Genomic DNA, 18,437 nt, shown 5'->3' with positions numbered 1-18,437 from the left:
GCAGCTGGATGAGGCGCAGCACATACTCGTAGGAAGCCCGCAGGCTTATCAAAATCGATCCCTAAAGCAGCATCACTAGCGTAAAAGGCCTTTAGCCACATTCTCCAATATCAATTACAATACTTCACTGCTGCAATGAATTAGTATATTTCAAAACGAGGGATTATAGCACGAGCCGAAGGCGAGTGCTGTAACGAACTTTGTTAAAAAACTATATCTGCACCAGTAGATGGAACTATTTTTTCCCACGAGAGCCTAAAATTAGCGGCAAAGTTGCGTATTTTAGGTTAGAGTGGGAAAAACAATTTTTCAGCTGAAAATTTGTTCCTAATTTAATGTATTTTTTGACGAGTTTAAGCCTGCCTTTGTTAAGTCAATTTGTGATTTCGATTGAAATAGTCCCTAATTAGAGGATGAAGTGGTAAAAATTCGAATAGTTCGTCAGGAATTACAATGACTTGCATACATGTTTATCACGTAGTTATTTGTACAATGATTATTATATTTTTGCTGATCTCTGGAAGCGTGAATTATTGACATGGCAAAAAAGACCAACGATTCATCTTAATTGCTCCGATTTTCAAACATTTTTCAAATAAATAATGCAGCATTCCTGGGGCATGATAAAGCGCATAGCTTCGTGTACGTATTTGTGAAGACATGAAATTTTGCGAATATTTGGAGCATCCTGTATTGGAACAATTGAGAGAACGCGTTATTGTATATTATGTTGAATTTATATTTGTGTCTTTTTTTTTAGTTATAAATCAATTCACATTACGGCGTGTATTAATTGCGTGTACTTGTATGCGTGATTATTAGCTCACATTACGATCGTATTATGGGCCATCGAAGGCAAGTAGTAGTGCCTTATATGAAGCTTGTAGTTCGTAGGAGGCAAACGCCCAAAGATATCCAAGCAAAGCAGCGTGTGCGTATACATACATTGTATTTAATCGACTGGGCGTGCCTCGAATGGTCCTCTGTCTGGTCTAATGGGACTCTGCGATTACGCATTCAATATATGAACTTTAACCACGTAAATGGATATGTAAGCTTCTCTCTTCAAAGGCGCCTTGGCCTTTCTATCTGCTTTATTTAATCATAATACAGATGCCCATCTTAGCTGTGCAGATAATTAACAGCTTCAATATGATCTATACGCTTCATCTCTTTACACATTAACAACAATAGCATCAACTTCTTAACAAAATAATCTTAGAGATATATAGATACGGATTTCAAAATGTCATTGCTTTTTATTCTATCAAATTTTTTTCAATTCTCTAACTAATTTTTTATTGTTCTAACGGAACAAAGAAGCAGCAAAACGAGCATATACAAGCTGAAAAGCTCTCGAACGCCCACACACAAACCTATGCAAGATCGATGAAATATTCATATGTTAATCCCGAAAGATAGAGAGAGATTACGTTTTTTACAAGTTTATAACGCGTATGGGCGCGTTTGTGTATTATATCTGTCGTTTTCTGCTTGCTTCAGCATTTTCCGCACGTTCCAGACCATCTAACCTAGGTGTGAAGTATTTTACGAGAGTTATAGACTGATTGTACAGAACACGTATAGCAACATCGAGTTTCAAGCTCGGTACCGATGCTTGGCGCGCGGGCGTGCATTGTATGACGCAACGCAGGGATGCATGTAAATATATTCGTTATTCGATTTGGGATATCGAGCTCGTGTACACAATAAAAAACGTAAATAAAAATTTGCCGCACACAAAGTTATGTGAATAATTTCGAACTCTACATGGTATTGGTGGAAAAATAGCGATGCGCAACCTATAATTAATTAAAACTTTCGGATCGTGTAACCAATTTTATTATAAGTCAAGCAGTTATGAGTAATTTTAAACCCTAACTAAATCGAGTTTAGACTCTCATTAGGGATTTCTTCTTGTGTGCATCAAAATTGAAACCTATGTACACTTCCTCTCCCTACATTCGGAGGATTATTTGTGTTGTATGATATATCTGTTATGTTATTCGGTGTAAATTTCAAATAATCATACATAAAAGTTTTCTCGTTTCTTGCTATACGTCGCGTTCTAATGATGTTATCGCGAGGATACAGATATACCTACACATCCGTTACAAATTGTTATACGTGTGCCCTCTTGTGCCGCCGACTTTTTGCTACACGATTTCTTGTCTCACTACTTGTTGAAATATTTCTTCTTTTTTTTTTTATTTTCTGCCAAGTACGCAGTTAGCGGTAAAAAAATAAAAATTCACAGTCGCTTTTGAGAAACGATACCGACGTATTACGGCCCGATGCGCTTTATTCCCTTTAACGACCGTATGATGCAGCCGCGCTGTGTGTTTTATTCATGCATGCACGCGCGCATACTCAAAAATATTTATACACGCATTCCTAATCTGGTGGAAATTTTGTATCACGCGGTCGTGGCGCATGCGAGAGGAAAACAAGAAAATCCGGGATACGTGATGGGTGGCTGAGATCAGGATGACACATGTATCAACGAGAGGATGATGCGCGGCGCGTGTCTATACTTTAATCTTAGGGAAAGGATCGCGCGTGTGCATGCACAATTATGCGCTTATATATTTACACATATTACACTTGTGATCTACGCGCGAGTTACACGTTTAATATAGATCGATGAGTTAGTCCTCGGTGGTTAATTAAAACTTTATTATTTTCCTTTTAAACGTGATGCGGTGCACTACTGTCAAGATCAACAAGTATATCAGTTGAGCGCAGGGCACGTATACATTTGTTGTGTTGTTTCTTTCCTTATAATGTTTGCACTGCAGCAGCCTCGTCTAAATATCTTGAACTTGATTATTATTCCGCTAATCTCGCAATATGAATTTTACTAGAATTCTCATATAGTCAGTTAAATCGCATGTCTGCTAATCGACGATGATGGCGGGTGGCAATGAAAAATAAGTTTGACATCGTATTATGCAAAGGAAAGGAGAAGGTGAGATATATCGCCGGAGTCCTTTCGACACATGCATACGATGTATATAGAACTAATGAGTTCGGCTAATGGCATGCATATAAGCGCGCGATGCAGTGTCAACGACGACTGCGTCCGGGGCCGAACGACGCTCTATATACTAATACATAGCAGTCGAGAAATACGTTTACCGCAATCTAACCATCGTCTGACTCGCGCGCGCGCTTGCGTCAATAGCATCTGTTGCTCATGTAGACGTTGGTTTATATGGGCGTATACATGTATACGTAATCGCTAATACTACTCTTATCCGATCGCAATTGTTCGTTAAATACCAAATTGTTTTTTGGTCCCTTTATTATTGAGGCAATAATGTAAGTTAATTGAAGTTTGTACGGAGCACAACTTTGTCTCGCTTATGAAATCTGTCCTTTTCTGTGTTTTTCACGTCGCGAATACTATAAAAATCAAAGACATCGTGTACGTTTGACGAAAAGTCAAGCAAAAAGTGGACGCAAGCCGGACAATAACCAATAAATACCACAAGCCATGATCGCTATTTTGTTTCTCGCTGTTGCAGTGCAATGTAGCAAAATGATTCTCTTATACACATACACTCGCTCGTGGTTCAGGTATTATACAATACCTGAGTAGCTGAACATGCGCACTATAAATAAACCATAACGAATGGAGCTATGCACATTCGTGCGCTAACTTTTGGAGGCTTAGAACACGCAATTCCCATTCTTGGGTATAGTAGGTGTATTGCAGGCACGAGATATACACGACTCGAGTTCCTTCTCGGTTCTCGTCATCGCGCCGATGGTGCAGTGCAATATACGTATTCCCCGTGTGTCGCGCGCACTCGAATAATCTACATACGAATGAACTGTTAATTATACTGTGGCTTGTCACGTAAGACACGCACCATTTGAAACCCCATGCATTTTATTACTCTCGTATAGGTTTTATATATTTATGGAATTATTTTCCCGGCTTTGAAGCTTCGACTATTTGGTCATAACATCGTCGATCCAGTAACCTAAGCCTCGCGCAGATAGCTTTTCGCTGGGAATGCCAAAAATCATAAATTTTCGTTGTCAAAGTCGAAAACATAATCATTGGAATGGGTGGACGATGGGGTCGCGCTGTATCTCACACGCTCAGATACGTATATTTCGAGTCATGAAAAGTACAATTTTTGTCCAAGCTTTGCATTTAAATTGAAGAAAAGTAGCAAGATGGGTTTCCATATACCCGCGCGCGCGCGCAAAACTTCTCTCGAGACTCCTCGCAGTATCTGTGTACGAATATACGTCGGTCTGCGTACACATAGGTGTCTGCGTAGTAACTGCTACGTGCAGCGAGCAGTGCACACGATGTTATAGGAGAAGCCACCAAGCTCGCGCGCACCAGCACCACCACCACCACCCCATTCGAGTTTGACCCAGTTTTGCATGGCTCTCCCACACGCTACTCGCGCCAGATCGAAGGCAAACTACTAGTAGTAGTAGTAGCAACCGTGGCGACCATCAGCATGGCAAAAGCTCTCTCTCGCTCCTTCTCGTTCTTTCTCTTTGGCGTATAGCATAGCGCATTTTTCGTGCGGTCATACAGCAACGTAGCTTTCATGGTCGAATGCTCGATCTCTCTGATCCACGAGCTTTTGTCCCCTTGTCCCCAGTCGCGCTCCTATATTGACCATACATCGATGTAGCTTGATACACGGTAAAGCCGTGTTATGCGCAATTTTACATATTAACGTATCAAGTCTCTTTTAAGCTAATGGGTTACTTACTGATCAATTTTCTTTCATCGTTTTTAAGATGTTTATGGGTTGACGATAAGAATTTTAGCTGTAAGGGGCGAAATATATCTACCAAATAAAGCACTCAACTACTGTGAAAGAATTATCGTTATGGAAAATGAATATGAAGATGAATCGTTATGAAGTTGAATGAAGTATCGAAGAACCATTCGAGTTCATGGATGTTAACGCATACAGTGCTACACGGAGGAAAAGTCTAGTAATGGAAACATAACATACAAATAGACAAATATGACACTAAAACATACACTTACTTTTAAGATTTGGTCACATGTACTCGCGGAATAATGAAATGCTTTTGAAAGGGAAAGTAAGTTGTTGTAAGTTATATTAGAAAGCTTGAATACGCGATTTCTGTGGTTGTAGAGGTATGCGAGAAAAAAATGATGGAAAAGACTCGAGTTTAGCTTATCCGTCTTATATTCCTTCTTTGATATTTAGAGCTAAAGAAAAATGAAAAAAATGCGAAAAAAACTCCAAAATATAAATAAAGTTTCCTGAGGCTATATTTTCGATATTATAACCGGAAGTGTGCTGATCATAATAAAGCAAAACATAACTCTACGTGTTACAATTTATGTGATAGAAAAAAGTTGACAATTTTCTTTGATGATTTTGTACAGTACTGAAAAACCAAGTTCTTGTTTTTTATTAAACGAAAAGCAAATAATTAACTATTCGCTTAGCAAGCCTCAAGGTCAATTGGATTAAACGGATCCCTAGAAGCTTTATGTATCTGTGAATTGTGATGTAAGATGGTAAGGTATCGTTGTAAGTATGTATCCTAAAAAAAGAACATTGAAAAAATAGACCGAAAATTCGAGTCGTCTGGGTCGATTTCTCATGGTGTTACGGAGGTAAAAAAGTTGGATTTTTATTTTCTAAGTATCATTGTACAGAAATTTAGATGATCATTTTGGATTGGATTGGATCAAATGGTCCAATTTTTGAATATGTTTTTTAAAAAATACACAATGCTACTTGTGAGCTACATTCATGTAGCTTGTAACGGTCGGGAATATTTTAAACTAAAATTTTTATTGTTGGCTCATCTACTTTAGATGTCGCATTGTAAAACCCCAAGCGGTTCAATTTAACTTCATTAATAAAGGTTTCTAGAAACATTTAAGGGGAAAAAGAAACACGTTTACGATTTTTTATCTTGATTTTCGAGGCATTACTAAGGACGTGTATATGAGCAATTCTCCAAATGAAACGCATTTTTCGAGGTAGAATCGCGGCAAATTTTTTTTTCAACCTACGCGGATACGGACCCCCGGGAAATGTTTTTGGGGGTCCTACGAACATGTAACCACGTAGGAACCATTGAAATTTCAATAGTGCTTATTTTTATAGCTACTTTTGTGATTTAGAGGACGAAAAATCATATTTCTTATAAATACGGCTAATTACTCAATTTCTGAGTCGCTGAAAAAGTATCAAAACTCATCTAAAAAAAATAACTGGCTACTGTGTTCGATAGGAAATTTTCTCAGCTTTCCAATGGTCGTATCAGATTTTCCGATAAGTCGCACATTCACCGAGAAAATCGCCATCAAACGTGCCAAGCTAAATATCTCGAAAAACTCGGTACGGAAAAAGGGATCTTTGATGTCTATTTTTGATTTTTCCTGTTGAAAATGAGATTTTTTGGAAAATCTGACGGCACCATGAGAAAGCTGAGGAAATTTCCTATCGAAGACATATCTTTATTTATTTTTTCGGTGGAATTACGAGCTAGTTTTGATTGTAGCGAGCCGAAAACCTCGCGATCGCGCTGAATTGGCTCGGAAACAGAAAACAGCGAACAACGTGAAAGAAATTCCCATGTATAACATTGTAATTCGACTCAAAAAATAAATGAAGATATGCTTTCGATAGGAAATTTCCTCAGCTTTCTCATGGTGTAGTCAGATTTTTCGATAAATTTCATTTTCACGAAGAAAAATTGAAAATAAACCTCAAAGATCACTTTTTTCGTACCAAGTTTTTCGAGATATTTAGCTTGTCATGTTTGATGGGGATTTTCTCGGTGAATGTGCGACTTATCGGAAAATCTGATACCACCATTAAAAAGCTGAGAAAATTTCCTATCGAATACAGTAGCCAGCTATTATTTTTAAATGAGTTTTCACACTTTTTCAGTTACTTAGAAATTGAGTAACTAGCCGCTTTTGCAAGAAAACATGATTTTTCGTCCTCTAAATCACAAAAGTAGCTATAAAAGTAAGCACTATTGAAATTTCAATGGTTCCTACGTGGTTACATGTTCCTAGGACCCCCAAAAACATTTCCCGGGGGTCCGTATCCGCGTAGGTTGAAAAAAAAATTTGTCGCGATTCTACCTCCAAAAATGCGTTTCATTTGGAGAATTGCTCATATATGTAGAATGTCATCCCGCGCCAGAAGCTGCAGTAGGTTAAATTCTCAACTTGTGACTCGTCAAGAGTTAACAATAATATATGTATAGGTACAGTATTTGCCAGAGCTACGTGGAGATCATTTACAACGGTATAACGAGCGGCTTGAAATCACTTCACGCTCAGAGCATATTCGTCATTATCGAGTTAAGTTATCCGCAAATACACTTTCTTTTCTTCGTATAAAATAGAACATGTTACTCGTTTATTCAGTGTTCCTTCTACGTTCTAATATGTATCTACATTTTTGTTTTTTTTTTTAAATTTTTGACATTTCATTGGCAATATACGATATCATCCAGTTTTTTTGTAGAATATTGTCGCGACTTTAAAATAATAATTTCTAATTTTAATTAGTTTGTATTCTAAAAATTACAATTGATAACTGAGATAGCTCAAAAAGTTTAAAATTAAATCAAATTCTCATATGATGAAGCAGCATCCAGATTTATTAATAACAGAAAATAGGTATCATCAAGCACAGGTGAATGCTATATTTCTACATATCTAGCCAAATTGAACTTCAATCGGTTAAGGCATTTGTACCATGAGTATGTAAGACCTTAATAGCGTCTTTAAACACAAACTTTCTTCAATAAAAATGCAAACTCTAACTGTAGAGCTTTTGAAAGTTTCTGAAAGCTCCAACTACCGCGTTTTCAACGTCCTTGTGCCAATGCAGGATGTGAAATCGTATGAATTGTTAATAATTAAAATTTCAAAGTTTTTCCTGAAAAATGAGAGAAATTTCTGAAAATAATTAATGCACCTTGCGGTCTTCACTGTAAGTAGCTTTTAAGCAATTATTTTTGCGTAAATAGAACTTCATAAGTTGAAATATTTAAGTTTAATTAATTTTGTTTTTTTAGTGATTTGCTATTTAATCGCAATTACAGACGTGTATTATAATTCAAAGTGTGTCAGTTTAACGTCGCAAGTATTTTTAATTCATAAAAAATAAGAACTTTTGAATTATTAAGAATTAAATAATAAATCATACAAATGATTTTTACTTTTATTTTATCTTCGATATTTCTAAGATTCTGAAAATTGAAAAAGTTTCTGGAAAAATATAAGGCAGGCGCGTCTGCAAGTGACATGGTAACAATATTGCCGATCGCTACTTGGGAAACTTTCTTTATGATTGTATTGGTTTTTTTTTTATAAATGATTTTATACTTCCTGATTATATTGTCTAACATGACTCATTTTTCACAGATATATTAAGCGTGTATAAAATAAGGATTTCTCTCGGTGTAAGTACCTGCGCGAAGTAAGTACAGACGGTAAATTATACTTTTTTTTCATACTTTTAAAGTTTTATTGTAAGAGATAAATAATTAAATTAGATCCTACCTCGATATTTTAAAGTCAACACAAAAAATTTTCATGTTTTTTTTCAATAAATCGAAAAAAAAAATTAGAACTTTCGAGACAATTTCGACGACGTTCATTGTTTCTATATATTTTTTTCATATTGTAAAATTTTTACTATAAATATTATCTTCAAGTTAAGTAGCTCCCTTTTTATAAATATAAAAGCAAATACTAATTTGAAAAAGCAACTGGAAAAATCTTTTATGATGAAATACATAGAATACATTTTTTCATGGCGGCTTTACTTATGAACAAGTCAACAAAGACTTCGCATGTATATGAAAGCATCAAATATCACTTATTACACTGGTGACTTATACACTGAAAAAAATTTGCGCTTGCTGTGCTCTTGTGAGAGAAAAAAACTAGTTTCTAATAAAAAAAACTCTAATTTCAATATTTTTTTAATTATGCCTATAAGATCGAGTTTCATATACTTACATCAATCTATTAAAATGTTCTCCTTACTTTTTGTTATTCTAGCTCATCCTTTTCCGTGTTCCGTAATAGAAAAAAAATTAATTGAAAAAATAAAGCTTAACACCTTTGACGCACGCCAATCGGTTTACATACACTCTGTGTACCAAAACATAGTAATTCAGTACAAAAAACAGGAAAAAGCTGCCTAGCTAATAAGCCTAATTAATAGGCATTGTAATAGCATTGACCCGTACGCACGACGACTGCGCTGGGCAATCAGAATACAGATAAGTACGCCGCCTGTAGTTTACGCTCGTGTATTATTCATGAAACTCGTCGTAGTTGTGTGTTTGTGCCCACGTAAACATGTACGCACGAATGCAGATTTGCTTGCTTTGATATACATTGCGAAAATGATAAAACCCAACAACGATTTCATTGATGTAATAGTTACTGGATTATCTCTCAAGATGATGTACTCATCGCGCATAGGTATCTATTTTTTTATTTGTTTATTTTTCAGTCGAATTGACATGCGTTTGAACTCTATAGGTGAACTTTTACAACCTTAAATTTATTGTGCCTAGCTCTACTAATTTATTATCAGCTTGCAATGGAAAACACGAGTTTAAGTAAATTGCACACTGTATTGTGCTTGTCTTTTTTTCTGTAACAAAACTTGCATTCCAGAGGGGAGCTCTTGAAGCATCTCGAAGTGAAGTTCTGGGCGTCTTGTATTAATGAGTCAGTAATTCACTAAATTCCCCAACCCCATTAGCATTTCGCATTAATGTTTACGTTACACGCTGTAATAAACGTTTCTTCGAATTGCAACCGTTTAAACTCATGTACGTGCTAGCACTGAGAATAATACTCGTTAAAATAAATTGTTAGCTTGGATTAGAAAAGATTTGGACGAGTGACGGCAACTATATCGTTGTCTTGATTATAATTGACTTAGATCGAGTAGGCTTTAAAATTGAGAAATCGTGTTCACAATAAATAGTTATGTAAAATACATGTAAAAATGGTGTAGAACTATTGGAAGGAAGTGCATTTCATACCCTCTGACAGAAATGCTTGACACTTATTATGTTTAGTTTTTGGCTACCAAACAATTTCTTGGATGTAACTTGCCTTTGGACCCAGACTAAACTAAAATTTAATGTTTTTTTTTTTAATACAAAAGTCAGAGTATAAGTAAAATTTATGCTTTTAATTATACAATTGTTTTTATTTTCGCCAACAAAATCCAATTAATGGTAAATTATTATAAAACATTTCAAATAGTCATTTATTGATCTTTAAGCTGTTATTATTATTGAGAATTTATACCACGGTCAATATTGTCCACTGTTTAGTTATTTTTTTTATAAATTTACTGTTGATGAGGGAAAGGAAACTATCAAGAATCTTTTTCTCTTTACTTTTCTTTAGCATGTATTATTACTTGCATTTAAAGCGACTTTAAAGTAGCGATGCTTCGTATTAAATGATCTCCAAATCTTCTTAATTGAAAGCTTATTCATTATTAAAAGCATAATTTAATTTCGCAAGAACTTTTGCCTCGATAATTTTATCCTCTTTTTTTCTTTATTTGTTTCTCACTTCTTTTTGCAAACAAGACGCTTCGGACTAAAACGAATCAATTGATCAAAAATTAATTGAATAATAATAAAACAAACTTGGCGATCGCTGAATACGCTCTGAATACATCGATCAATTGCATGCAGAACTAAAATGACTATCCATCACCTTAGGCTCAAAATTTAATTTATATGTATCGCGTACATGCTGAACTCGAGCGTTGTGGTTTGGTTATCAAAACGAGCGCACCAATGGAGCGGTCGATCTACGTCACTCCGGCCAGGATAAATATTTATTCGGAAAATGACGAGTCAATTAAACTGAACATATTTTCTGTCATTGAACGGAAATAATAAAGAACTCAAGAAACAGACAATTTCATTTTCTGCTTTTACCAAATTTCTCCAATTAAAGTTAAGTTCTTCGTTTGCGCGAAGTTTGTACAACAAATGAAAAAGTCAAGCGATAGAAAACAACGTTATATATAGCTACAGTTTGTTAGTTGGTTCTGAAATTCAGTATTAATGGACGTGTCACAAGCATTACAGTTATGAAATGATAATAATGATGATGATGATGATGATGATGATGATGATGATCATAATAATAATAATAATAATAATNGATCAACGACGATAGAAACTAACTGTTGAATTTTCTTCAAATAAACATAGACGATTGACTTCATTTGAGATTCGTTGGAGACTTACAACTGATAATAATAATAATAATAATAATAATAATATATTATGTGCTAATTAACACCGCATAAAAATGCCTGACTTCGTATGTGCAAATTTCAAAGCTATTCGCGGGTAGAACTTTAACGTGTGAAATTCTGGTGTAGACGTCCGTTGTCATCGACTTGTCGTCGTTCTATCATTAATCACTCGCTCAGCTATCGCATAGTGTGTAATCAAGCTCTCTTTCCCTCTTTTTTCAATTTTCAAACGGTAAATCTTAGCTATGAAAAATTGACGCGCGAGGAAATAATGGTGACTCGATTTATAACCATCCGTGCGAGCTTTTGTATCAATGAACAGCCCGGGCTTGCGACATAAATGATCCATTGCCACGTGGTCATTTTTTTAACACTTTGATAAACATTTGCGAGCTAGAAGTACTCAATTCCATTAATTGTTGGCAGAGCTCAATCTCGGGTTATACGAGCTCGATTCGATGTGTAGCTCTGCCAACGCAATTTTTTGAGTTGATACAGCTCAATTCATATTTTTCAATGACAACAAACGTGAACTGAGCCACGTCACGTCAATATCACGCGTTTGTAAGTGAACATAACCAGAATGTTCATTAAAATGAACATAGCAACATCTGACAGTTCAACGATCAGCAACGATATAACATTTAGTTTCGAGGACTATATTTTTGGGCTCATGCAGCTCAATACAATTACCTAAATTTGGTTGAGCTGCTGTTCCCCAAGAGGGTTTCCAGTGAACTAATCTACAGGTCGTTGTTTGGTAAACAAATTATGGGTATAATATATAGGGCTCGGCGAGAGGTTGCAATCTCGTAGAATAATTTATTTTCCCGAGCCGCGTGAGCACGCGCAGCCAGTATAATGTAATTTAATTTTTGTATTATTGTGCATCGCACGTACATGATAAGTTTATTCAATGCGTTCATGTATAGACATGCTTGAAGCGAGTGTTGGTGCTGTATGTTTGTAACGTGCGTGTGTCACCACGCAAGAGATCGTGTGCTATAACACACATACAGAGTTATGCATGTTCACCCACACGCGTGCTCCCAATAAGATAAAAGCACCGTTAAATTCCTCAAGTTCAAAATTAAGACTTACGCCTGGTTTTACAGTTTGCGTTAATAAGAAGTGTTGTTTATCGTTGAGGAACGAAACAACTAAAAACTATATTTTATTCGTCCTAGATTTAACAATTACAACAATATCTATAAAATATATCTCGTATGGGTAGCTGGTTTTGATATCGTATACATAGGATTCAATGCAATATGCAGCATGTGTAAGCACATACGTGAAATAATCATATTAATGTGTGCTTGATGTAAATACCTAATTAAAGCTTCTACATTGCATACACAAAGAAAAGATAGGGAGGGTGGATGGCAGAGGGAGAGAAATTGGTTTGAACGTGCTGTATTTTATTACCAAAGCGTAAATGCGATTTAAAATTAATGATTCACGAGCGTATCCGAGGAACGATATAAGAATTATTGAAAAATTTTGAACACGTGCGTAGTCGTTAAGAGGCGCGCGGGTCATCAACGAGGCTCTTATTGTATATTTTATACACACAGCAAATTATTAATGCAAACTTTAATTATTTCAAATTTCCGTTATTTTTCTCAACGAGGATCGCATATTGTACGACTGATCCAATAATTCGCAATATAATTTTGCGAATTCCTCTCGTCATTAAAAAAAAAAATAAATAAATAAATAAATAAAAATATCGAAAAACGTAATACATATCGCTTGTACATGTATGCATATTAAGAAGCCCGAGGAACATTATTAATTCGCTGCATAAAATGAATAATGTATGTTGAGCGATTTCGGGCATGCATAATGCGCGCGTGCATGTGTATTTTGTAAACAATGTTTCTCTCTCTGTCTCTCTCCCTCTCTTCCTCTTCTCTTATATACTGTCGTGCGAGCTGTGAGAGACGCGTTATCCCGCATGAAAGCACATCTCTTGCGAAATGCTCAAGTCTTGGAGGCAGCGCACGCGTGTGTATACCTACGGCCCATACAATGCACCTTTGCGCACACACTACACATGCACGCACACACATACACACACACACACGCGCGCGCGTTAAATCCTAATACATTCTGTGTATAATGTAGCTTGAGTCTGTATAGAATAAAAGGAAGCTATATTGCACGTTCGTTTCTCTTTCACGCATGAGCTGCGTACGCGTCGACGTGGTGGATGGATCTGTGCAAGCTCGCAGTATATACAGAGCAACGTTTCTCTGTATACGATATATGCCGATACCGGATTTACTATTGTCAAAAGAAATATACCTGAAAACTGTCACTAACTTTAATTGCTTTCGGCTCAAAAATGAAATTGAACGTTGGAGTCGAATTTTTTCCACTGAAGGAGAACGCAGCTGGGAACGCTAAGCCATTTTTAGCCGTAAAATATCGGCAAACGTTTTTAAATGTCTGCATAAATTTGCGGGCTATATCGTGTACGACTCGGCAAAAGTGAATCTATCGGTTCTCGTTTATATAATTTTTTTTCCACCACCACGTGATTCATACTATATGATATTTAAACTTCTGCCATCTGGCTTTGTTACGGCACACTTTTCTTTCGAAAAAAACTTCACTTTATACTTATATATAGATTAACGAGCCTCTAAAAGAAAAAAGCAATGTATCTGCGGGTAGTCAAACGGCGTAAGAAAGGAGTCATTAAGAGGCTCTTTTTTGAGCTGGTCGCTTCTAGTGACGAGATTTTCAGCGCTGTAAACAACTAGCATTGAAATGCTCGTTAACTACCCTTAAGGCATTTTGTAGCTCTCACTCGTTTCGTGTATATATGTATGTCTTTCACTTTTAGTTTCTTTGGCAATCTGCCGAATATCGCGTCTCGATTCTCAACGAGCAACACCCACGAGCGTTCAGCCATAGCTGGTTTTATTTTATTTTTTTCGCACCGAAAAGATTATCGCCTGTAGGTGTATAATCTTTCAGTTTCTCACGCGACATATGTGTTGGCGGGCGCGCTCGAGTGTATTATAAATTTATGCGTAGATCCGAGAGCGAATAAGAAATGGTGATAGAGAGATTAACGAATTAGTTTTTAAAATAGCCGACAAAACAATTCGCGTTTTTCAAACGATTTTATTAATAGAAACTAGAGAGAAACACGTTTTGATATTATAAAACTCACCATCGAGTTGATATAATTAACAGTTATTGTAAGCTTTAGCTCGAATGCAAGAAATGCCATTTCCAATATTTCTACGAGCCAAACAAATAAAAAAAAACAAATTTGTCCGCCTTCCTAGCGAATCTAAACTGCTTCAGTTCTTTTTCCTCTGATTTACGAGTTACTATGACGTCAATTAATTTCTAAAATAAAAAAATTCCCACAAAAAACAATAATAAGATTGCAATATCTATGAGGTAATAAACTGTACAATATAAGACGTGTTTTAATATATAAAAACATCAAAGTTTGGAATGCAAACTTGTTATTGTGCTCTATCAATCCTATACACGTACACGCATACCAGGCAAATTCATCATCGTAGCGAAGCCGAGAGCAATTTGTACTTCTGCTGTTGTAAATCGGATTTACAAGAAGCGGTGTAATACAAGGACCAATTATCTCGCGCAGTATAACATTTCTGTTGTACGAATAATCTCTGCGAATACTGTAGAGTTTTAAATTTCGATGAAGTAATTTATTGTTTTTTAATGAAAGTTTGAGCTTAAAAGATGAGTTTGAAGTGATGACTAGAAGCTTTGTTATTAGATTAACGCGCCCGCCGAGTAAGGGGTCGAATTATAATTTGAAGCGCGTCTAGCACTTTTGAAAATTTAATACGAAGTTAATGTATGAGTATTACGATGTAAACCCCATATTTTGGTTTATCATAGCGAAAAAGTCTTATCGTGCGTACGAATTTCACGTACTTTCCCTTTCGAGACCTTTTTCCACGAACGAACGATCATAAGCTCGTTTGGCATAGATTCAAAGTGACAGCAGTACAATCGAGGAATTTACGAATATCGATGAATTGGAAAATTTGAATGGAAAGCGTAATATATAGGAGTCATGTAAGCTAGTATTGACTCGAGGAATTTTCTGCAAAGTAATGATACGTCGGCTTGGTAATTATACTTATTAAACTTCACGAACTAACTCGCGACGATAAATCTATTCAGTGATATGCAAGCACAGTTGCAACCGATAAGATTGTAAGGGTAAAATGTAGAGATTAATCGCTATCATTTATTTATGGTCTCTACAGCTCTACGCACTTTGCTGGAATATTCATTAATTAAGATTAATTCAACGTTTAGTTAGACATACTTTTGGACGATAATCTAGCCCTATCAGCATATGTGCAAGAAATAAAAACTCTCCGTACGATTATAATCTCACGTAGAATTTTAAAGTTTGTTAAGTTTTTTTGGAATAACAGTTTTAAAGAATAATAACTATATTCCCAGGGTTTATCGAAATCAATTTGTTAAAAGTAATACAGAATAGTTACAAAATTGAACTCTTTTTGAAACAAAACGAAACTTTTCAAAATATGCACTGATCATTTCAACCCTCATAGCTTTGAGCAAAATCTGGGATTTACTTTTAAAAACATGGTTATTCAATTTGCCCTCAACGCTTAACTTATTAAAATTCCGGATTTTGATGTATAAAGCAGTGCAACAGAGGCAAATTGATTGTTATAAGCTGAATAAATTTTAAAACAAAATGGTTTAAAAAATTTTATTTGTCACAAATTTAAGTGCGATATTAACATTGAGAAATGGTCGTAAAATTTGCCTACATATTTTGATTGTTCACTTAATACATTGACAAGAGGTAGCATAAAGTCATTAGAAAATAATCGTTTTCCGCTGTGATTAAAAAACAAGGAAGGTATTATATCAGTCACATATTTTATGATTTATTAAACTTGCTGTAAGTTTTACGATAAACTTCTCCTGATATTTTCATTACTCTCAAGGTTACAGATATAGTGATATAATTAAATTAAGCCAATAAAGCAATGATATTACTGCGCGGATTGATGTTATATTGCAAAATTCCTTTTAAATCGAAACGAAGTGAGAAACGCATGATCGAGTTCTCCGACCATTGCCAAAAAAAATCTCTATATAAATCATGCAACGAATTTCTAGCGCGAATTAGAATTTTATCATTAATCTTATAGAACCAAAACTTTCTGTACAACGGTACAAATCCTCAAAAGCCAATTAATTCTGTATTGAGTCCGCCAAATCCATAGAGATTCATGACCCTTCTTCCCCCTAGCAAAAAATATCGAACAGAATAACGACTATTATGGCTTTGTGTATACATCCCTTATCTTCGGGAGACTGGAGTATTATTTTCCGTAGCCGCTTGAAAAAAGAATAAAGGAAGAAAAAAGCTTCTGTTCTTGTATTCACAAAAAAGAACACGGGCTAATAATACCAAGGTATCTATCACTCCTTGTCTTTTTTATAAGTTATTTTCATCGATGACCATCGAGATCGATATCTTATCTTTGTATTCATATTGTGTTGTATACAAGCATAGGTACACATACAAGAAGATAATGCTCGCGAGCGCACGGCTTCCAGCAAAATAAACGTTAAGTAAGCGCATTATATCTCATTGAAGCGAGCGAAACGCCAACCGAGGTTTTTATACACATTTCTCGCTGCATAAACTATATCATATCGTCGAAGGATTTTCGGTGGCTCATAATTACGGCTGGCATCGCGGTGAATCGATTTGTGACCACATGTGCGAACACCGAACGGTTGTTGAATTTTGAATTATCTCTAACGTGTTGGTGAGTATCGGGCATGGAGATTGAATTGTTTAAGCACTCGATCATGGAGCTAATAAACATTTCTATTTATTGCAGCGTGCAATCAGTGGGTCGAAACTGTAATTCACAATCGAACGGTATTATATCGACTGCGTTCGAGTACAAAATGCTCATTTTTCATATTATATTTAAATTTTCGATTATCGCTGCTTATAAAATATATCTCGGGCCTACTTAACTGGGGTCCATGAAAATGCGCGAGCTGTGTCAGCGCGCGAGAGAGGGTATCAGCAGACTAAACGCACAACCCGCGATCACAGCGGCTTTATAAACAGATCCGTACACCGTGGGCGCATCAGCAGAAGCCTTGTGCGCGCAGTTATAAAGGGCCATACTTTGTCGAGCAAGCTTATACACTGCACACAGTCTGCTGTATCATAAAATACAGTGTACACCAGCCAGGGGCGATGCAGCGTGTGTGCGTGTATGCAGAGTAGCTCTGCCAGTAGTCCAGGTAAATGCGTACATCAGCCGCCCTCCTGCCTGCCAGTCTGCTGCTTGCTTGCTGCTTGATGCTGAGTTACAAGTCAACGAGCAGCGCTTTATAAACAAATTATATTTTACACGCGCATACAGGTATATGCGTTACTTGCAGGCGCGGCGCGTGTAACGCGTTTTCAGATGAAGAATGCATTATGGCTTTTCGAGCTCGTATCATGCTCGTATGTGCTGCTCGCGCGGAAATCGTGTAGCCTTATTTACTACGTGTTGAAACTCCGTTCGTTTTACTGCTGTATAAAGCGAGCTGGTGTAGCATGCACGTGGCCAGCAGCACCCATACCTTTTTGGACTTTATTGCTCACGCAGCTTGTGTGCACCTGCAGGTATTACGTGTTTATGCGCTTCTTCTCGCGGTGCATTCGCGTGGGACGCTCTACTTTTTTCTCGGTCCATTGTATGAAACGCTTGATATACATCCAGAAATAAGAGTTTTTTTTCATTGCACACGAATATCCGCGCGAGGCACGATCCCGCCTATAAATTCGAATTACACGTCGAGGATGCGACTCTCGCGCGATTTTCACGCAGTGACAGCTGTACTGATCAAGTTTTATGCACTCTGTATGTTTACATGATTAAGTGACTTCTAAGTAAGGTGGGATCTGCTTTAATGCGGTTCCCTTACATTTATTTTTTCTTGATAACTCTGTGTCAAATCAAAATGTTTCATTTTTTATAAATTGAATCCTTATGTATTGATAACTAAAATAATGTTTCCCTGACACAAAATACTTCACATGTTACAATTAACTTCAAGTAGCGCACTTCA

The 18,437-nt window shown here is 36.2% G+C and overlaps 1 protein-coding gene across 3 annotated transcripts in view; it reads right to left on the bottom strand.

Moving 5' to 3' along the window:
* Window positions 1-18,437, bottom strand: part of LOC106650969 (potassium voltage-gated channel subfamily H member 8) — a 62,525-nt gene that overhangs the window by 29,326 nt on the left and 14,762 nt on the right. The window lies entirely within an intron of this gene.

This window comes from Trichogramma pretiosum, unplaced genomic scaffold (assembly GCF_000599845.2).
Source record: "Trichogramma pretiosum strain Unisexual culture from Peru unplaced genomic scaffold, Tpre_2.0 scaffold19, whole genome shotgun sequence".
Classification (NCBI taxonomy): domain Eukaryota; kingdom Metazoa; phylum Arthropoda; class Insecta; order Hymenoptera; family Trichogrammatidae; genus Trichogramma; species Trichogramma pretiosum.
This window is presented reverse-complemented; position numbering and strand designations above follow the sequence as displayed.